The sequence below is a fragment of the Calliopsis andreniformis genome, unplaced genomic scaffold (assembly GCF_051401765.1).
Source record: "Calliopsis andreniformis isolate RMS-2024a unplaced genomic scaffold, iyCalAndr_principal scaffold0027, whole genome shotgun sequence".
Lineage (NCBI taxonomy): Eukaryota > Metazoa > Arthropoda > Insecta > Hymenoptera > Andrenidae > Calliopsis > Calliopsis andreniformis.
In genome coordinates this window covers 7523475-7547116 of record NW_027480436.1, presented here as the reverse complement: position 1 = coordinate 7547116, position 23642 = coordinate 7523475, and positions in this window count along the sequence as shown.

The window sequence follows — 23642 nt, the reverse complement described above, 5'->3', positions numbered from 1 at the left end:
TCTATGGCGTTCTTCCACCACATCGAATAGCTACGGCCTCAGAAGTCAACGCCAGAAGCATAAAATACAATAAAAATGCAACAGTCTTTCCATCCTATAACAGGAATAATTGCAACCCGTGTGAAAGTGATGGTCATTTCTACGTTACAGGCAACCTAGGAATCACTCAAGGGCGTTGTTCCACCAGATCGAATAGTTAGGGCCTAAGAAGTCAACGCCAGAAGCATAAAATACAATATAAATACAACAGTTCTTCCATCGTATAAAGCGAATAATAGCAGCCAGTGTGAAAGTTATGGTCATTTCTACGTTCCGGGCAACCTAGGCTTCACTCTAGGGCGTTGCTGCACCAGATCAAACAGTTAGGGCCTTAGAAGTCAACGCCCGAAGCATAAAATACAAAATAAATAGAACAGTTTTTCCATTGTATAAAACGAATAATTGCTACCAGTGTAAAAGTTATGGTCATTTCTACGTTCCGGGCAACCTAGGCTTCACCCTAGGGCGTTGTTCCACAAGATCGAATAGTTAGGGCCTAAGAAGTGAACGCCAGAAGCATAAAATGCAATAAAAATACAACAGTCTTTCCATCCTATAACAGGAATAATTGCAATCCGTGTGAAAGTGATGGTCATTTGTACGTTCCAGGCAACCTAGGCTTCACTCTAGGGCGTTGCTCCACCAGATCGAATTGTTAGGGCCAAAGAAGTCAACGCCCGAAGTATAAAATACAAAATAAATAGAACAGTTTTTCCATCGTAAAAAAGGAATAATTGCAAACAGTGTTAAAGTAATGGTCATTTCTACGTTCCGGGCAATCTAGGCTTCACTCTAGGGCGTTGCTCCACCAGATCAAACAGTTAGGGCCTTAGAAGTCAACGCCCGAAGCATAAAATACAAAATAAATAGAACATTTTTTCCATTGTTTAAAACGAATAATTGCTACCAGTGTAAAAGTTATGGTCATTTCTACGTTCCGGGCAACCTAGGCTTCACCCTAGGGCGTTGTTCCAACAGGTCGAATAGTTAGGGCCTAAGAAGTGAACGCCAGAAGCATAAAATACAATATAAATACAACAGTTTTTCCATCGTATAAAACGAATAATTGCAACCAGTGTGAAAGTTATGGTCGTTTCTACATTCCGAGCAACCTAGGCTTCACTCTAGGGCGTTGCTCCAACAGATTGAATAGTTAGGGCCTTAGGAGTCAGCGCCCGAAGCATAAAATGCAATAAAAATACAACAGTTTTTCCATCGTATAACAGGATTAATTGCAACCAGTTTGAAAGTGATGGTCATTTCTACGTTCCGGGCAACCTAGGCTTCAGAGTAGGGCGTTGCTCCACTAGATCGAATAGCTAGGGCCTTAGAAGTCAACGCCAGAGGCATAAAATACAATATAAATACAACAGCTTTTCCTTCGTAAAAAACGAATAATTGCAACCAGTTTGAAAGTGATGGTCATTTCTACGTTCCGGGCAACCTAGGCTTCAGTCTAGGGCGTTGCTCCACTAGATCGAATAGCAAGGGCCTTAGAAGTCAACGCCAGAAGCATAAAATACAATATAAATACAACAGTTTTTCCATCGTATAAAACGAATAATTGCAACCCGTGTGAAACTTATGGTCATTTCTACGTTCCGGGCAACCTAGGCATCACCCCAGGGCGTTGTTCCACCAGATCGAATAGTTAGGGCCTGAGAAGTCAACACCAGAAGAATAAAATACAAAATAAATACAACAGCCTTTACACCGTATAAAACGATTAATTGCAAACTGTGTGAAGTTTATGGTCATATCTACGTTCCGGGCAACCTAGGCTTCACTGTAGGGCGTTGCTCCAGCAGATCGAAGTGTTAGGGCCTAAGAAGTCAACGCCCCAAGCATAAAATACAATAGAAATACAACAGTTTTTCCATCGTATAAAACGAATAATTGCAACCATTATGAAACTTATGGTCATTTCTACGTTCCGGGCAACCTAGGCTTCACTCTATGGCGTTCTTCCACCACATCGAATAGCTACGGCCTCAGAAGTCAACGCCAGAAGCATAAAATACAATAAAAATGCAACAGTCTTTCCATCCTATAACAGGAATAATTGCAACCCGTGTGAAAGTGAAGGTCATTTCTACGTTACAGGCAACCTAGGAATCACTCAAGGGCGTTGTTCCACCAGATCGAATAGTTAGGGCCTAAGAAGTCAACGCCAGAAGCATAAAATACAATATAAATACAACAGTTCTTCCATCGTATAAAGCGAATAATAGCAGCCAGTGTGAAAGTTATGGTCATTTCTACGTTCCCGGCAACCTAGGCTTCACTCCAGGGCGTTGCTGCACCAGATCAAACAGTTAGGGCCTTAGAAGTCAACGCCCGAAGCATAAAATACAAAATAAATAGAACAGTTTTTCCATTGTATAAAACGAATAATTGCTACCAGTGTAAAAGTTATGGTCATTTCTACGTTCCGGGCAACCTAGGCTTCACCCTAGGGCGTTGTTCCACAAGATCGAATAGTTAGGGCCTAAGAAGTGAACGCCAGAAGCATAAAATGCAATAAAAATACAACAGTCTTTCCATCCTATAACAGGAATAATTGCAATCCGTGTGAAAGTGATGGTCATTTGTACGTTCCAGGCAACCTAGGCTTCACTCTAGGGCGTTGCTCCACCAGATCGAATTGTTAGGGCCAAAGAAGTCAACGCCCGAAGTATAAAATACAAAATAAATAGAACAGTTTTTCCATCGTATAAAAGGAATAATTGCAAACAGTGTTAAAGTAATGGTCATTTCTACGTTTCGGGCAACCTAGGCTTCACTCTAGGGCGTTGCTCCACCAGATTAAACAGTTAGGGCCTTAGAAGTCAACGCCCGAAGCATAAAATACAAAATAAATAGAACAGTTTTTCTATTGTATAAAACGAATAATTGCTACCAGTGTAAAAGTTATGGTCATTTCTGCTTTCCGGGCAACCTAGGGTTCACCCTAGGGCGTTGTTCCACCAGATGGAATAGTTAGGGCCTAAGAAGTCAACGCCAGAAGCATAAAATACGATATAAATACAACAGCTTTTCCATCGTATAAAACAAATAATTGCAACCAGTTTGATAGTGATGGTCATTTCTACGTACCGGGCAACCTAGGCTTCACTCTAGGGCGTTGCTCCACCAGATCGAATAGTTAGGGCCTTAGAAGTCAACGCCCGAAGCATAAAGTATAAAATAAATAGAACGGTTTTTCCATCGTATAAAACGAATAATTGCTACCAGTGTGAAAGTTATGATCATTTCTACTTTCCGGGCAACCTAGGCTTCGCTCTAGGGCGTTGATCCACTAGATCGAATGGCTAGGGCCTTAGAAGCCAACGCCAGAAGCATAAAATACGATATAAATACAACAGCTTTTCCATCGTATAAAAGGAATAAATGCAAACAGTTTGAAAGTGATGGCCATTTCTACATTCCGAGCAACCTAGGCTTCACTCTAGGGCGTTGCACCAACAGATTGAATAGTTAGGGCCTTAGAAGTCAGCGCCCGAAGCATAAAATGCAATAAAAATACAACAGTTTTTCCATCGTATAACAGGATTAATTGCAACCAGTTTGAAAGTGATGGTCATTTCGACGTTCCGGGCAACCTAGGCTTCACTCTAGGGCGTTGCTCCACTAGATCGAATAGCTAGGGCCTTAGAAGTCAACGCCAGAATCATAAAATACGATATAAATACAACAGCTTTTCCATCGTATAAAAGGAATAATTGCATACATTGTGAAGGTAATGGTCATTTCTACGTTTCAGGCAACCTAGGCGTCACTCTAGGGCGTTGCTCCACCAGATCGAATAGTTGGGGCCTAAGAAGTCAACGCCAGAAGCATAAAATACATTAAAGATGCAACAGTTTTTCCATCGTATAACAGGAATAATTGCAACCAGTGTGAAGGTGATGGTCATTTCTACGTATCGAGCAACCTAGGCTTCACCCTACGGCGTTGCTCCACCAGATGGAATAGTTAGGGCCTAAGAAGTCAACGCCAGGGGCATAAAATACAATATAAATACAACCGCTTTTCCATCGTATAAAATGAATAATTGCAAACACTGTGCAAGTAATTGTCATTTCTACGTTCCGGGCAACCGAGGCTTCACTCTAGGGCGGTGCTCCACCAGATCGAATAGCTAGGGACTTAGAACTCAATGCCAGGAGCATAAAATGCAATATAAATAGAACAGCTTTTCCATCGCTTACAACCAAAATAATAGCAACCAGTGTGAAAGTTATGGTCATTTCTACGTTCCGGGCAACCTAGGCTTCACTCTAGGGCGTTGCTCCACCAGATCAAATAGTTAGGGCCTTAGAAGTCAACGCCCGAAGCATAAAATGCATTAAAGATGCAAGAGTTTTTCCATCGCATAACAGGAATAATTACCACCAGTGTGAAGGTAATGGTATGGTCTACGTTCCGGGCAACCTAGGCTTCACTCTAGGGCGGTGCTCCACCAGATCAAATAGTTAAGGCCTAAGAAGTCAACGCCAGAAGAATAAAATACAATATAAGTACAACAGTTTTTCCATCGTATAAAATGAATGATTGCGAACATTGTGAAAGTAATGGTCATTTCTGCGTGGCTGGCAACCTACGCGTCACTCTAGGGCGTTGCTGCTCCACATCTGATAGCTACGGCCTTAGAAGTTAACGCCGGAAGCATAAAATACAATATAAATACAACAGCTTCGCCATCGTATAAAATGAATAATTGCCAACAGTGTGAAGGTAATGGTCATTTCTACATTCCGAGCAACCTAGGCTTCACTCTAGGGCGTTGTTCCACCAGACGGAATAGTTAGGGCCTAAGAAGTCAACGCCAGGAGCATAAAAAACGATATAAATACAACAGCTTTTCCATCGTATAAAACGAATAATTGCAACCAGTGTGGAAGGTATGGTCATTTCTACGTGCCGGGCAACCTAGGCTTCACTCTAGGGCGGTGCTCCACCAAATCGAATAGCTAGGGCCTTAGAAGTCAGCGCCAGAAGCATAAAATACAATAAAGATGCAAAAGCTTTTCCATCGTATAACAGGAATAACTGCAAACAGTATGAAAGTACTTGTCATTTCTACGTTCCGGGTAACCTAGGTTTCACTCTAGGGCGTTGCTCCACCAGATCGAATAGCTAGGGACTTAGAATTCAACGCCATAAGAATAAAATACAATATAAGTACAACAGTTTTTCCATCGTATAAAATGAATAATTGCAACCAGTGTGAAAGTTATGGTCATTTCTACATTTCGAGCAACCTAGGCTTCACTCTAGGGCGTTGCTCCACCTGATCGAATAGTTAGGGCCTTAGAAGTCCTCGCCTGAAGCATTAAATACAAAATAAATAGAACAGTTTTTCCATTGTATCAAACGAATAATTGCTACCAGTGTGAAAGTTATGGTCATTTCTACGTTCCGCGCAACCTGGGCTTCACCCTAGGGCGTTGTTCCACCAGATCGAATAGTTAGGGCCTAAGAAGTGAACGCCAGAAGCATAAAATGCACTAAAAATACAACAGCCTTTCCATCCTATAACAGGAATAATTGCAATCCGTGTGAAAGTGATTGTCATTTGTACGTTCCAGGCAACCTAGGCTTCACTCTAGGGCGTTGCTCCACCAGATCGAATTGTTAGGGCCAAAGAAGTCAACGCCCAAAGCATAAAATACAAAATAAGTAGAACAGTTTTTCCATCATATAAAGGGAATAATTGCAAACAGTGTTAAAGAAATGGTCATTTCTACGTTCCGGGCAACCTAGGCTTCAATCTAGGGCGTTGTTCCACCAGATCGAATAGTTAGGGCCTGAGAAGTCAACACCAGAAGAATAAAATACAAAATAAATACAACAGCCTTTACACCGTATAAAACGATTAATTGCAACCTGTGTGAAGGTTATGGTCATATCTACGTTCCGGGCAACCTAGGCTTCACTGTAGGGCGTTGCTCCAGCAGATCGAAGTGTTAGGGCCTAAGAAGTCAACGCCCGAAGCATAAAATACAATAGAAATACAACAGTTTTTCCATCGTATAAAACGAATAATTGCAACCATTATGAAACTTATGGTCATTTCTACGTTCCGGGCAACCTAGGCTTCACTCTATGGCGTTCTTCCACCACATCGAATAGCTACGGCCTCAGAAGTCAACGCCAGAAGCATAAAATACAATAAAAATGCAACACTCTTTCCATCCTATAACAGGAATAATTGCAACCCGTGTGAAAGTGATGGTCATTTCTACGTTACAGGCAACCTAGGAATCACTCAAGGGCGTTGTTCCACCAGATCGAATAGTTAGGGCCTAAGAAGTGAACGCCAGAAGCATAAAATCCAATATAAATACAACAGTTTTTCCATCGTATAAAACGAATAATTACAACCAGTGTGAAAGTTATGGTCATTTCTACATTCCGAGCAACCTAGGCTTCACTCTAGGGCGTTGCACCAACAGATTGAATAGTTAGGGCCTTAGAAGTCAGCGCCCGAAGCATAAAATGCAATAAAAATACAACAGTTTTTCCACCGTATAACAGGATTAATTGCAACCAGTTTGAAAGTGATGGTCATTTCTACGTTCCGGGAAACCTAGGCTTCAGTCTAGGGCGTTGCTCCACTAAATCGAATAGCTAGGGCCTTAGAAGTCAACGCCAGAGGCATAAAATACAATATAAATACAACAGCTTTTCCTTCGTAAAAAACGAGTAATTGCAACCAGTTTGAAAGTGATGGTCATTTCTACGTTCCGGGCAACCTAGGCTTCAGTCTAGGGCGTTGCTCCACTAGATCGAATAGCAAGGGCCTTAGAAGTCAACGCCAGAAGCATAAAATACAATATAAATACAACAGTTTTTCCATCGTATAAAACGAATAATTGCAACCAGTGTGAAAGTTATGGCCATTTCTACATTCCGAGCAACCTAGGCTTCACTCTAGGGCGTTGCACCAACAGATTGAATAGTTAGGGCCTTAGAAGTCAGCGCCCGAAGCATAAAATGCAATAAAAATACAACAGTTTTTCCATCGTATAACAGGATTAATTGCAACCAGTTTGAAAGTGATGGTCATTTCGACGTTCGGGGCAACCTAGGCTTCAGTCTAGGGCGTTGCTCCACTAAATCGAATAGCTAGGGCCTTAGAAGTCAACGCCAGAGGCATAAAATACAATATAAATGCAACAGCTTTTCCTTCGTAAAAAACGAGTAATTGCAACCAGTTTGAAAGTGATGGTCATTTCTACGTTCCGGGCAACCTAGGCTTCAGTCTAGGGCGTTGCTCCACCTGATCGAATAGTTAGGGCCTTAGAAGTCCTCGCCTGAAGCATTAAATACAAAATAAATAGAACAGTTTTTCCATTGTATCAAACGAATAATTGCTACCAGTGTGAAAGTTATGGTCATTTCTACGTTCCGCGCAACCTGGGCTTCACCCTAGGGCGTTGTTCCACCAGATCGAATAGTTAGGGCCTAAGAAGTGAACGCCAGAAGCATAAAATGCACTAAAAATACAACAGCCTTTCCATCCTATAACAGGAATAATTGCAATCCGTGTGAAAGTGATTGTCATTTGTACGTTCCAGGCAACCTAGGCTTCACTCTAGGGCGTTGCTCCACCAGATCGAATTGTTAGGGCCAAAGAAGTCAACGCCCAAAGCATAAAATACAAAATAAGTAGAACAGTTTTTCCATCATATAAAGGGAATAATTGCAAACAGTGTTAAAGAAATGGTCATTTCTACGTTCCGGGCAACCTAGGCTTCAATCTAGGGCGTTGTTCCACCAGATCGAATAGTTAGGGCCTGAGAAGTCAACACCAGAAGAATAAAATACAAAATAAATACAACAGCCTTTACACCGTATAAAACGATTAATTGCAACCTGTGTGAAGGTTATGGTCATATCTACGTTCCGGGCAACCTAGGCTTCACTGTAGGGCGTTGCTCCAGCAGATCGAAGTGTTAGGGCCTAAGAAGTCAACGCCCGAAGCATAAAATACAATAGAAATACAACAGTTTTTCCATCGTATAAAACGAATAATTGCAACCATTATGAAACTTATGGTCATTTCTACGTTCCGGGCAACCTAGGCTTCACTCTATGGCGTTCTTCCACCACATCGAATAGCTACGGCCTCAGAAGTCAACGCCAGAAGCATAAAATACAATAAAAATGCAACAGTCTTTCCATCCTATAACAGGAATAATTGCAACCCGTGTGAAAGTGATGGTCATTTCTACGTTACAGGCAACCTAGGAATCACTCAAGGGCGTTGTTCCACCAGATCGAATAGTTAGGGCCTAAGAAGTGAACGCCAGAAGCATAAAATCCAATATAAATACAACAGTTTTTCCATCGTATAAAACGAATAATTACAACCAGTGTGAAAGTTATGGTCATTTCTACATTCCGAGCAACCTAGGCTTCACTCTAGGACGGTGCTCCACCAGATCAAACAGTTACGGCCTAAGAAGTCAACGCAAGAAGCATAAATTACAATATAAGTACAACAGCTTTTCCATCGTATATAATGTATATTTGCAAACAGTGTGAAAGTACTGGTCATTTCTACGTCCCGGGTAACCTATGTTTCACTCTAGGGCGTTGCTCCACCAGATCGAATAGCTAGGGACTTAGAATTTAACGCCAGAAGGATAAAATACAATATAAGTACAACAGTTTTTCCATCGTATAAGATGAATAATTGCAGACATTGAGAAAGTAATGGTCATTTCTACGTTCCGGTCAACCTAGGCGTCACTCTAGGGCGTTGCTCCACCACGTCTAATAGCTACGGCCTTAGAAGTCAACGCCAGGAGCATAAAATACAATACAAATACAACCGCTTTTCCATCGTATAAAATGAATAATTGCAAACACTGTGCAAGTAATTGTCATTTCTACGTTCCGGGCAACCTAGGCTTCACTCTAGGGCGTTGCTCCACCAGATCGAATAGCTAGGGACTTAGAACTCAATGCCAGAAGCATAAAATGCAATATAAATAGAACAGCTTTGCCATCGTTTACAACCAAAATAATAGCAACCAGTGTGAAAGTTATGGTCATTTCTACGTTCCGGGCAACCTAGCCTTCACTCTAGGGCGTTGCTCCACCAGATCAAATAGTTAGGGCCTTAGAAGTCCACGCCCGAAGCATAAAATACAAAATAAATAGAACAGTTTTTCCATTGTATAAAACGAATAATTGCTACCAGTGTAAAAGTTATGGCCATTTCTACGTTGCGGGCAACCTAGGCTTCACCCTAGGCCGTTGCTCCACCAGATCGAATGGTTAGGTCCTTAGAAGTCAACGCCAGAAGCATAAAATACGATATAAATACAACAGCTTTTGCATCGTATAAAAGGAATAATTGCAAACAGTGTGAAAGTAATAGTCATTTCTACGTTCCGGGCAACCTAGGCTTCACTCTAGGGCGTTGCTGCACCAGATCAAACAGTTAGGGCCTTAGAAGTCAACGCCCGAAGCATAAAATACAAAATAAATAGAACAGTTTTTCCATTGTATAAAACGAATAATTGCTACCAGTGTAAAAGTTATGGTCATTTCTGCTTTCCGGGCAACCTAGGCTTCACCCTAGGGCGTTGTTCCACCAGGTCGAATAGTTAGGGCCTAAGAAGTGAACGCCAGAAGCATAAAATACAATATAAATACAACAGTTTTTCCATCGTATAAAACGAATAATTGCAACCAGTGTGAAAGTTATGGTCGTTTCTACATTCCGAGCATCCTAGGCTTCACTCTAGGGCGTTGCTCCAACAGATTGAATAGTTAGGGCCTTAGGAGTCAATGCACGAAGCATAAAATGCAATAAAGATACAACAGTTTTTCCATCGTATAACAGGATTAATTGCAACCAGTTTGAAAGTGATGGTCATTTCTACGTTCCGGGCAACCTAGGCTTCCCTCTAGGGCGTTGCTCCACTAGATCGAATAGCTAGGGCCTAAGAAGTCAACACCAGAAGAATAAAATACAAAATAAATACAACAGCTTTTCCATCGTATAAAAGGAATAAATGCAAACAGTGTGAAAGTAATGGTCATTTCTACGTTCCGGGGAACCTAGGCTTCACTCTAGGGCGTTGCTCCACCAGATCAAATAGTTAGGGCCTTAGAAGTCCACGCCCGAAGCATAAAATACAAAATAAATAGAACAGTTTTTCCATTGTATAAAACGGATAATTGCTACCAGTATAAAAGTTATGATCATTTCTACGTTCCGGGCAACCTAGGCTTCACCCTAGGGCGTTGTTCCACCAGATCGAATAGTTAGGGCCTAAGAAGTGAACGCCAGAAGCATAAAATACAATATAAATACAACAGCCTTTCCATCGTATAAAAGGAATAATTGCACACAGTGTGAAAGTAATGGTCATTTCGACGTTGCGGGCAACCTAGGCTTCACTCTAGGACGGTGCTCCACCATATCGAATAGCTACGGCCTTAGAAGCCTACGCCTGAAGCATAAAATACAATAAAAATACAACGGTCTTTTCATCGTATAACAGGAATAATTGCAACAAGCGTGAAAGTAATGATCGTTTCGGCGTTTCGGGCATCCTAGACTTAACTCTGAGGCATTGCTCCACCAGATCGAATAGTTAGGGCCTAAGAAGTCAACGCCAGAAGCATAAAATACAATATAAATACAACATTTTTTCCATTGTATAAAACGAATAATTGCTACCAGTGTAAAAGTTATGGCCATTTCTACGTTGTGGGCAACCTAGGCTTCACCTTAGGCCGTTGTTCCACCAGATCGAATAGTTAGGGCCTAAGAAGTGAATGCCAGAAGCATAAAATACAATATAAATACAACAGATTTTCCATCATATAAAACGAATAATTGCAACCAGTGTGAAAGCTATGGTCATTTCTACATTCCGAGCAACCTAGGCTTCACTTTAGGGCGTTGCTCCAACAGATTGAATAGTCAGGGCCTTATAAGTCAACGCCCGATGCATAAAATGCACTAAAGATACAACAGTTTTTCCATCGTATAACAGGATTGATTGCAACCAGTTTGAAAGTGATGGTCATTTCTACGTTCCGGGCAACCTAGGCTTCACTCTAGGGCGTTGCTCCACTAGATCGAATAGCTAGGGCCTTAGAAGTCAACGCCAGAGGCATAAAATACAATATAAATACAACAGCTTTTCCATCGTAAAGAACGAATAATTGCAACCAGTGTGAAAGTTATGGTTATTTCTACATTCCGGGCAACCTAGGCTTCACTCTAGGGCGTTGCTCCACCAGATCGAATAGTTAGGTCCTTAGAAGTCAACGCCAGAAGCATGAAATACGATATAAATACAACAGCTTTTGCATCGTATAAAAGGAGTAATTGCAAACAGTGTGAAAGTAATTGTCATTTCTACGTTCCGGGCAACCTAGGCTTCACTCTAGGGCGTTGCTGCAACAGATCAAACAGTTAGGGCCTTAGAAGTCAACGCCCGAAGCATAAAATACAAAATAAATAGAACAGTTTTTCCATTGTATAAAACGAATAATTGCTACCAGTGTAAAAGTTATGGTCATTTCTGCTTTCCGGGCAACCTAGGCTTCACCCTAGAGCGTTGTTCCACCAGGTCGAATAGTTAGGGCCTAAGAAGTGAACGCCAGAAGCATAAAATACAATATAAATACAACAGTTTTTCCATCGTATAAAACGAATAATTGCAACCAGTGTGAAAGTTATGGTCGTTTCTACATTCCGAGCAACCTAGGCTTCACTCTAGGGCGTTGCTCCAACAGATTGAATAGTTAGGGCCTTAGGAGTCAATGCACGAAGCATAAAATGCAATAAAAATACAACAGTTTTTCCATCGTATAACAGGATTAATTGCAACCTGTGTGAAGGTTATGGTCATATCCACGTTCCGGGCAACCTAGGCTTCACTGTAGGGCGTTGCTCCACCAGATCGTAGTGTTAGGGCCTAAGAAGTCAACGCCCGAAGCATAAAATACAATAGAAATACAACAGTTTTTCCATCGTATAAAACGAATAATTGCAACCATTATGAAACTTATGGTCATTTCTACGTTCCGGGCAACCCAGGCTTCACCCTGGGGCGTTGTTCCACCAGATCGAACAGTTAGAGCCTAAGAAGTGAACGCCAGAAGCATAAAATGCAATAAAAATACAACAGCCTTTCCATCCTATAACAGGAATAATTGCAACCCGTGTGAAAGTGATGGTCATTTCTACGTTCCAGGCAACCTAGGCATCCCTCTAGGGCGTTGCTCCACCAGATCGGATTGTTAGGGCCAAAGAAGTCAACGCCCGAAGCATAAAATACAAAATAAATAGAACAGTTTTTCCATTGTATAAAACGAATAATTGCTACCAGTGTAAAAGTTATGGTCATTTCTGCTTTCCGGACAACCTAGGGTTCACCCTAGGGCGTTGTTCCACCAGGTGGAATAGTGAGGGCCTAAGAAGTCAACGCCAGAAGCATAAAATACGATATAAATACAACAGCTTTTCCATCGTATAAAACAAATAATTGCAACCAGTTTGATAGTGATGGTCATTTCTACGTACCGGGCAACCTAGGCTTCACTCTAGGGCGTTGCTCCACCAGATCGAATAGTTAGGGCCTTAGAAGTCAACGCCCGAAGCATAAAATACAAAATAAATAGAACAGTTTTTCCATGGTATAAAACGAATAATTGCTACCAGTGTAAAAGTTATGGTCATTTCTACGTTCCTGCCAACCTAGGCTTCACCCTAGGGCGTTGTTCCACCAGGTCGAATAGTTAGGGCCTAACAAGTGAACGCCAGAAGCATAAAATACAATATAAATGCAACAGTTTTTCCATCGTATAAATCGAATAATTGCAACCAGTGTGAAAGTAATGGTCATTTCTACGTTCCGGGCAACCTAGGCTTCACTCTATGGCGTTGCTCCACTAGATCGAATGGCTAGGGCCTTAGAAGCCAACGCCAGAAGCATAAAATACGATATAAATACAACAGCTTTTCCATCGTATAAAAGGAATAAATGCAAACAGTGTGAAAGTAATGGTCATTTCTACGTTCCGGGCAACCTAGGCTTCACTCTAGGGCGTTGCTCCACCAGATCAAACAGTTAGGGCCTTAGAAGTCAACGCCCGAAGCATAAAATACGAAATAAATAGAACAGTTTTTCCATTGTATAAAACGGATAATTGCTACCAGTGTAAAAGTTATGATCATTTCTACGTTCCGGGCAACCTAGGCTTCACCCTAGGGCGTTGTTCCACCAGATCGAATAGTTAGGGCCTAAGAAGTGAACGCCAGAAGCATAAAATACAATATAAATACAACAGCCTTTCCATCGTATAAAAGGAATAATTGCACACAGTGTAAAAGTTATGGTCGTTTCTACGTTCCGTGCAACCTAGGCTTCACCCTAGGGCGTTGTTCCACCAGATCGAATAGTCAGGGCCTAAGAAGTGAACGCCAGAAGCATAAAATGCAATAAAAATACAACAGTCTTTCCATCCTATAACAGGAATAATTGCAACCCGTGTGAAAGTGATGGTCATTTGTACGTTCCAGGGAACCTAGGCTTCACTCTAGGGCGTTGCTCCACCAGATCGAATAGTTAGTGCCTTAGAAGTCAACGCCAGAAGCATAAAATACAATATAAATACAACAGTTTTTCCATCGTATGGAACAAATAATTGCAACCAGTATGAAACATATGGTCATTTCTACTTTCCGAGCAACCTAGGCTTCACACTAGGGCGTTGCTCCAACGGATTGAATAGTTAGGGCATTAGAAGTCAACGCCCGAACCATAAAATGCAAAAAAAATACAACAGTGTTTCCATCATATAACAGGAATAATTGCAACCAGTTTGAAAGTGATGGCCAATTCTACGTTCCGGGCAACCCAGATTTCACTCCAGGGCGTTGCTCCACCAGACCGAATAGTTACGGCCTAAGAAGTCAACGCCAGAAGCATAAAATACGATATAAATACAACAGCTTTTCCATCGTATAAAACGAATAATTGCAACCAGTGTGAAAGTAATGGTCATTTCTACGTTCCGAGCACCCTAGGCGTCACTCTAGGGCACTGCTGCACCACATCTAATAGCTACGGCCTTAGAAGTCAACGCCAGAGGCATAAAGTACAATATAAATACAACAGCGTTTCCATCGTATAAAACGAATAATTGCAACCAGTGTGAAACTTATGGTCATTTCTACATTCCGAGCAACCTAGGATCCACTCTAGGGCGTTGCTCTACCAGATCGAATAGTTAGGTCCTTAGAAGCAAACGCCAGAAGCATAAAATACGATATAAATACAACAGCATTTCCATCGTATAAAAGGAATAATTGCAAACAGTGTGAAACTGATGGTCATTTCTACTTTTCGAGCAACCTAGGCTTCACCCTAGGGCGTTGCTCCAACAGATTCAACAGTTGGGGCCTTAGAAGTCAACGCCCGAAGCATAAAATGCAATAAAAATACAACGGTGTATCCATCGTATAAAACGAATAATTGAAACGAGTATGAAACTTATGGTCATTTCTACGTTCCGGGCAAGCTAGGCTTCACCCTAGGCCGTTGTTCCACCAGATCGAATAGTTAGGGCCTAAGAAGTTAACGCCAGAAGCATAAAATGCAATAAAAATACAACAGTTTTTCCAATGTATAACATTATTAATTGCAACCAGTTTGAAAGTGATGGTCATTTCTCCTTTCCGGGCAACCTAGGCTTCACTCTAGGGCGTTGCTCCACTAGATCGAATAGCTAGGGCCTTAGAAGTCAACGCCAGAAGCATAAAATACAATATAAATACAACAGTTTTTCCATCGTATAAAACGAATAATTGCAACCAGTATGAAACTGATGGTCATTTCTACTTTTCGAGCAACCTAGGCTTCACCCTAGGGCGTTGCTCCAACAGATTCAATAGTTGGGGCCTTAGAAGTCAACGCCCGAAGCATAAAATGCAATAAAAATACAACGGTGTATCCATCGTATAAAACGAATAATTGAAACGAGTATGAAACTTATGGTCATTTCTACTTTCCGAGCAAGCTAGGCTTCACCCTAGGGCGTTGCTCCAACAGATTGAATTGTTAGGACCTTAGAAGTGAACGCCCGAACCATAAAATGCAATAAAAATACAACAGTGTTTCCATCACATAACAGAAATAATTGCAACCAGTTTGAAAGTGATGACCAATTCTACGTTCCGGGCAACCTAGGCTTCACTCTAGGGCGTTGCTCCACCAGATCGTATAGTTAGTGCCTTAGAAGTCAACGCCAGAAGCATAAAATACAATATAAATGCAACAGTTTTTCCATCGTATAAAACGAATAATTGCAACCAGTTTGAAAGTGATGGCCAATTCTACCTTCCGGGCAACCTAGGCTTCACTCTAGGGCGTTGCTCAACCAGATCGAATAGTGAGGTCCTTAGAAGTAAACGCCAGAAGCATAAAATACAATATAGATACAACAGCTTTTCCATCGTATAAAAGGATTAATTGCAACCACTTTGAACGTGATGGTCATTTCTCCCTTCCGGGCAACCTAGGCTTCACTCTAGGGCGTTGCTCCACTAGATCGAACAGCTAGGGCCTTAGAAGTCAACGCCAGAAGCATAAAATACAATATAAATGCAAGAGTTTTTCCATCGTATAAAACGAATAATTGAAACCAGTATGAAAGTGATGGTCATCACTTCTTTCCGAACAACCTAGGCTTCACCCTAAGGCGTTGCTCCAACGCATTGAATAGTTAGGGCCTTAGAAGTCAACGCCCGAACCATAAAAAGCAAAAAAAATAGAACAGTGTTTCCATCATATAGCAGCAATAATTGCAACCAGTTTGAAAGTGATGGCCAATTCTACGTTCCGGGCAACCTAGGTTTCACTCCAGGGCGTTGCTCCACCAGACCGAATAGTTACGGCCTAAGAAGTCAACGCCAGAAGCATAAAATACGATATAAATACAACAGCTTTTAAATCGTATATAACGAATAATTGCAACCAGTGTGAAAGTAAAGGTCATTTCTACGTTCCGAGCACCCTAGGCGTCTCACTAGGGCGTTGCTCCACCACGTCTAATAGTTACGGCCTTAGAAGTCAACGCCAGAGGCACAAAATACAATATAAATGCAACAGTTTTTCCACCGTATAACAGGATTAATTGCAACCAGTTTGAAAGTGATGGTCATTTCTCCTTTCCGGGCAACCTAGGCTTCACTCTAGGGCGTTGCTCCACTAGATCGAATAGCTAGTGCCTTAGAAGTCAACGCCAAAAGCATAAAATACAATATAAGTACAACAGCTTTTCCATCGTATAAAACGAATAATTGCAACCAGTATGAAACTGATGGTCATTTCTACTTTCCGAGCAACCTAGGCTTCACCCTAGGGCGTTGCTCCAACAGATTGAATAGTAAGGGCCTTAGAAGCCAACGCCCGAAGCATAAAATGCAAAAAAAATACAACAGTGTTTCCATCATATAACAGGAATAATTGCAACCAGTTTGAAAGTGATGGCCAATTCTACGTTACGGGCAACCTAGATTTCACTCCAGGGCGTTGCTCCACCAGACCGAATAATTACGGCCCAAGAAGTCAACGCCAGAAGCATAAAATACGATATAACTACAACAGCTTTTCCATCGTATAAAGCGAATAATTGCAACCAGTGTGAAAGTAATGGTCACTTCTACGTTCCGAGCACCCTAGGCGTCACTCTAGGGCGTTGCTCCACCACATCTAATAGCTACGGCCTTAGAAGTCAACGCCAGAGGCATAAAGTACAATATAAATACAACAGCGTTTCCATCGTATAAAACGAATAATTGCAACCAGTGTGAAAGTTATGGTCATTTCTACATTCCGAGCAACCTAGGATCCACTCTAAGGCGTTGCTCCACCAGATCGAATATTTAGGTCCTTAGAACTAAACGCCAGAAGCATAAAATACGATATAAATACAACAGCGTTTGCATCGTATAAAACGTATAATTGCAAACGGTGTGAAAGTTATGGTCATTTCTACATTCGGAGCAACCCAGGATTCACTCTAGGGCGTTGCTCCACCACATCTAAAAGCTACGGCCTTAGAAGTAAACGCCAGAAGCATAAAATACAATATAAATACAACAGTTTTTCCATCGTATAAAACGAATAATTGCAACCAGTTTGAAAGTGATGGCCAATTCTACCTTCCGGGCAACCTAGGCTTCACTCTAGGGCGTTGCTCCACCAGATCGAATAGCTAGTGCCTTAGAAGTGAACGCCAGAAGCATGAAGTACAATATGAATACAACAGTTTTTCCATCGTATAAAACGAATAATTGCAACCAGTATGAAACTTATGGTCATTTCTACTTTCCGAGCAACCTAGGCTTCACCCTAGGGCGTTGCTCCAACAGATTGAATAGTTGGGGCCTTAGAAGTCAACGCCCGAAGCATAAAATGCAATAAAAATACAACGGCGTTTCCATCGTATAAAACGAATAATTGAAACGAGTATGAAACTTATGGTCATTTCTACATTCCGAGCAAGCTAGGCTTCACCCTAGGGCGTTGCTCCAACAGATTGAATAGTTAGGACCTTAGAAGTGAACGCCCGAACCATAAAATGCAATAAAATACAACAGTTTTTCCATCGCATAACAGGATTAATTGCAACCAATTTGAAAGTGATGGTCATTTCTACGTTCCGAGCAACCTAGGCTTCACTCTAGGGCGTTGCTCAACTAGATCGAATAGCTAGGGCCTAAGAAGTCAACACCAGAAGAATAAAATACAAAATAAGTACAACAGCCTTTACACCGTATGAAACGAATAATTGCAACCTGTGTGAAGGTTATGGTCATATCCAGGTTCCGGCCACCCTAGGCTTCACTGTAGGGCGTTGCTCCACCAGATCGAATAGCTACGGCCTTAGAAGCCTACGCCTGAAGCATAAAATACAATAAAAATACAACGGTCTTTCCATCGTATAAAACGAATAATTGCAACCAGTGTGAAAGTTATGGTCGTTTCTACATTCCGAGCAACCTAGACTTCACTCTAGGGCGTTGCTCCAACAGATTGAATAGTTAGGGCCTTAGGAGTCAATGCCCGAAGCATGAAACGCAATAAAAATACAACAGTTTTTCCATCGTATAACAGGATTAATTGCAACCAGTTTGAAAGTGATGGTCATTTCTACGTTCCGAGCAACCTAGGCTTCACTCTAGGGCGTTGCTCAACTAGATCGAATAGCTAGGGCCTAAGAAGTCAACACCAGAAGAATAAAATACAAAATAAATACAACAGCCTTTACACCGTATAAAACGAATAATTGCAACCTGTGTGAAGGTTATGGTCATATCCACGTTCCTGCCAACCTAGGGTTCACCCTAGGGCGTTGTTCCACCAGGTCGAATAGTTAGGGCCTAACAAGTGAACGCCAGAAGCATAAAATACAATATAAATACAACAGTTTTTCCATCGTATAAATCGAATAATTGCAACCAGTGTGAAAGTAATGGTCATTTCTACGTTCCGGGCAACCTAGGCTTCACCCTAGGGCGTTGCTCCAACGGATTGAATAGTTAGGGCCTTAGAAGTCAACGCCCGAACCATAAAATGCAAAAAAAATACAACAGTGTTTCCATCATATAACAGCAATAATTGCAACCAGTTTGAAAGTGATGGCCAATTCTACGTTCCGGGCAACCTAGGTTTCACACCAGGGCGTTGCTCCACCAGACCGAATAGTTACGGCCGAAGAAGTCAACGCCAGAAGCATAAAATACGATATAAATACAACAGCTTTTCCATCGTATAAAACGAATAATTGCAACCAGTGTGAAGGTAATGGTCATTTCTACGTCCCAGGCAAGCTAGGCTTCACCATAGGCCGTTGTTCCACCAGATCGAATAGTTAGGGCCTAAGAAGTGAACGCCAGAAGCATAAAATGCAATAAAAATACAACAGTTTTTCCAATGTATAACAGGATTAATTGCAACCAGTTTGAAAGTGATGGTGAGTTCTCCTTTCCGGGCTACCTAGGCTTCACTCTAGGGCGTTGCTCCACTAGATCGAATAGCTAGGGCCTTAGAAGTCAACGCCAGAAGCATAAAATACAATATAAATACAGCAGTTCTTCCGTCGTATAAAACGAATAATTGCAACCAGTATGAAACTTATGGTCATTTCTACTTTCCGAGCAACCTAGGCTTCACCCTAGGGCGTTGCTCCAACGGATTGAATAGTTAGGGCCTTAGAAGTCAACGCCCGAACCGTAACATGCAAAAAAAATACAACAGTGTTTCCATCATATATCAGGAATAACTGCAACCAGTTTGAAAGTGATGGCCAATTCTACGTTCCGGGCATCCTAGCTTTCACTCCATGGCGTTGCTCCACCAGACCGAATAGTTGCGGCCTAAGAAGTCAACGCCAGAAGCATAAAATACGATATAAGTACAACAGCTTTTCCATCGTATAAAACGAATAATTGTAACCAGTATGAAACTTATGGTCATTTCTACTTTCCGAGGAAGCTAGGCTTCAACCTAGGGCGCTGCTCCAACAGATTGAATAGTTAGGGCCTTAGAAGTCAACGCCCGAACCATAAGATGCAAAAAAAATACAACAGTGTTTCCATCATATAACAGCAATAATTGCAACCAGTTTGAAAGTGATGGCCAATTCTACGTTCCGGGCAACCTAGGTTTCACACCAGGGCGTTGCTCCACCAGACCGAATAGTTACGGCCGAAGAAGACAACGCTAGAGGCATAAAATACAATATAGATACAACAGCTTTTCCATCGTATAAAAGGGTTAATTGCAACCAGTTTGAACGTGATGGTCATTTCTCCCTTCCGGGCAACCTAGGCTTCACTCTAGGGCGTTGCTCCACTAGATCGAACAGCTAGGGCCTTAGAAGTCAACGCCAGAAGCATAAAATACGATATAAATACAACAGTTTTTCCATCGTATAAAACGAATAATTGCAACCAGTATGAAACTTATGGTCATTTCTACTTTCCGAGCAACCTAGGCTTCACCCTAGGGCGTTGCTCCAACAGATTGAATAGTTAGGGCCTTAGAAGACAACGCCAGAGGCATAAAATACAATATAAATACAACAGCTTTTCCATCGTATAAAACGAATAATTGCTACCAGTGTGAAAGTGATGGCCAATTCTGCGTTCCGGGCAACCTAGGCTTCACTCTAGGGCGTTGCTCCACCAGATCGAATAGTTAGTGTCTTAGAAGTCAACGCCAGAAGCATAAAATACAATATAAATACAACAGTTTTTCCATCGTATGAAACAAATAATTGCAACCTGTATGAAACTTATGGTCATTTCTACTTTCCGAGCAACCTAGGCTTCACCCTAGGGCGTTGCTCCAACAGATTGAATAGTTAGGGCCTTAGAAGTCAACGCCAGAAGCATAAAATACAATATAAATACAACAGCTTTTCCATCGTATAAAACGAATAATTGCAACCAGTATGAAACATATGGTCATTTCTGCTTTCCGAGCAACCTAGGCTTCACCCTAGGGCGTTGCTCCCCCAGATCGAATAGTTAGGTCCTTAGAAGTAAACGCCAGAAGCATAAAATACAATATAAATACAACAGTTTTTCCATCGTATAAAACGAATAATTGCTTCCAGTATGAAAGTTAACGTTATTTCTACTTTCCGGGCTACCTAGGCTTCACCCTAGGGCGTTGCTCCAACAGATTGAGTTGTTAGGGCCTTAGAAGTCAACGCCCGAACCATAAAATGCAATAAAAATACAACAGTGTTTCCATCATATATCAGGTATAACTGAAACCAGTTTGAAAGTGATGGCCAATTCTACGTTCCGGGCAACCTAGGTTTCACTCCATGGCGTTGCTCCACCAGACCGAATAGTTACGGCCTAAGAAGTCAACGCCAGAAGCATAAAATACGATATAAGTACAACAGCTTTTCCATCGTATAAAACGAATAATTGCAACCAGTATGAAACTTATGGTCATTTCTACTTTCCGAGCAAGCTAGGCTTCACTCTAGGGCGTTGCTCCAACAGATTGAATAGTTAGGGCCTTAGAAGTCAACGCCCGAAAAATAAAATGCAATAAAAATGCAACAGTGTTTCCATCATATAACAGGAATAATTGCAACCAGTTTGAAAGTGATGACCAATTCTACGTTCCGGGCAACCTAGGCTTCACTCTAGGGCGTTGCTCCACCAGATCGAATAGTTAGTGCCTTAGAAGTCAACGCCAGAAACATAAAATACAATATAAATACAACAGTTTTTCCATCGTATAAAACGAATAATTGCAACCAGTTTGAAAGTGATGGCCAATTCTACGTTCCGGGCAACCTACACTTCACTCTAGGGCGTTGCTCCACCAGATCGAATAGTTGGTGCCGTAGAAGTCAACGCCAGAAGCATAAAATACTATATAAATACAACAGTTTTTCCATCGTATGGAACAAATAATTGCAATCAGTATGAAACTTATGGTCATTTCTACTTTCCGAGCAACCTAGGCTTCACCCTAGGGCGTTGCTCCAACGGATTGAATAGTTAGGGCCTTAGAAGTCAACGCCCGAACCATAAAATGCAAAAAAAATACAACAGTGTTTCCATCATATAACAGGAATAATTGCAACCAGTTTGAAAGTGATGGCCAATTCTACGTTCCGGGCAACCTAGGTTTCACTCCAGGGCGTTGCTCCACTAGACCGAATAGTTACGGACTAAGAAGTCAACGCCAGAAGCATAAAATACGATATAAATACAACAGCTTTTCCATCGTATAAAACGAATAATTGCAACCAGTGTGAAAGTAATGGTCATTTCTACGTTCCGAGCGCCCTAAGCGTCACTCTAGGGCGTTGCTCCACCACATCTAATAGCTACGGCCTTAGAAGTCAACGCCAGAGGCATAAAGTACAATATAACTACAACAGCGTTTCCAACGTATAAAACGAATAATTGCAACCAGTGTGAAAGTTATGGTCTTTTCCACATTCCGAGCAACCTAGGCTTCACCCTAGGGCGTTGCTCCAACAGATTGAATAGTTAGGGCCTTAGAAGTCAACGCCCGAACCATAAAATGCCAAAAAAAATACAACAGTGTTTCCATCATATAACAGGAATAATTGCAACCAGTTTGAAAGTGATGGCCAATTCTACGTTCCGGGCAACCTAGGTTTCACTCCAGGGCGTTGCTCCACTAGACCGAATAGTTACGGACTAAGAAGTCAACGCCAGAAGCATAAAATACGACATAAATACAACAGCTTTTCCATCGTATAAAACGAATAATTGCAACCAGTGTGAAAGTAATGGTCATATCTACGTTCCGAGCGCCCTAAGCGTCACTCTAGGGCGTTGCTCCACCACATCTAATAGCTACGGCCTTAGAAGTCAACGCCAGAGGCATAAAGTACAATATAACTACAACAGCGTTTCCATCGTATAAAACGAATAATTGGAACCAGTGTGAAAGTTATGGTCATTTCCACATTCCGAGCAACCTAGGCTTCACCCTAGGGCGTTGCTCCAACAGATTGAATAGTTAGGGCCTTAGAAGTCAACGCCCGAACCATAAAATGCCAAAAAAAATACAACAGTGTTTCCATCATATAACAGGAATAATTGCAACCAGTTTGAAAGTGATGGCCAATTCTACGTTCCGGGCAACCTAGGTTTCACTCCAGGGCGTTGCTCCACCAGACGGTATAGTTACGGCCTAAGAAGTCAACGCCAGAGGCATAAAGTACAATATAAATACAACAGCGTTTCCATCGTATAAAACGAATAATTGCAACCAGTGTGAAAGTTATGGTCATTTCTACATTCCGAGCAACCTAGGATCCACTCGAGGGCGTTGCTCCACCAGATCGAATAGTTAGGTCCTTAGAAGTAAACGCCAGAAGCATAAAATACGATATAAATACAACAGCGTTTGCATCGTATAAAACGAATAATTGCAACCAGTGTGAAAGTTATGGTCATTTCTACATTCCGAGCAACCTAGGATTCACTCTAGGGCGTTGCTCCACCAGATCGAAAAGTTAGGTCCTTAGAAGTAAACGCCAGAAGCATAAAATACGATATAAATACAACAGTTTTTCCATCGTATAAAACGAATAATTGCAACCAGTATGAAACTTATGGTCATTTCTACTTTCCGAGCAACCTAGGCTTCACCCTAGGGCGTTGCTCCAACAGATTGAATAGTTAGGGCCTTAGAAGTCAACACCCGAAGCATAAAATGCAATAAAAATACAACATTGTTTCCATCATATAACAGGAATAATTGCAACCAGTTTGAAAGTGATGGCCAATTCTACGTTCCGGGCAACCTAGGTTTCACTCCAGGGCGTTGCTCCACTAGACCGAATAGTTACGGACTAAGAAGTCAACGCCAGAAGCATAAAATACGACATAAATACAACAGCTTTTCCATCGTATAAAACGAATAATTGCAACCAGTGTGAAAGTAATGGTCATATCTACGTTCCGAGCGCCCTAAGCGTCACTCTAGGGCGTTGCTCCACCACATCTAATAGCTACGGCCTTAGAAGTCAACGCCAGAGGCATAAAG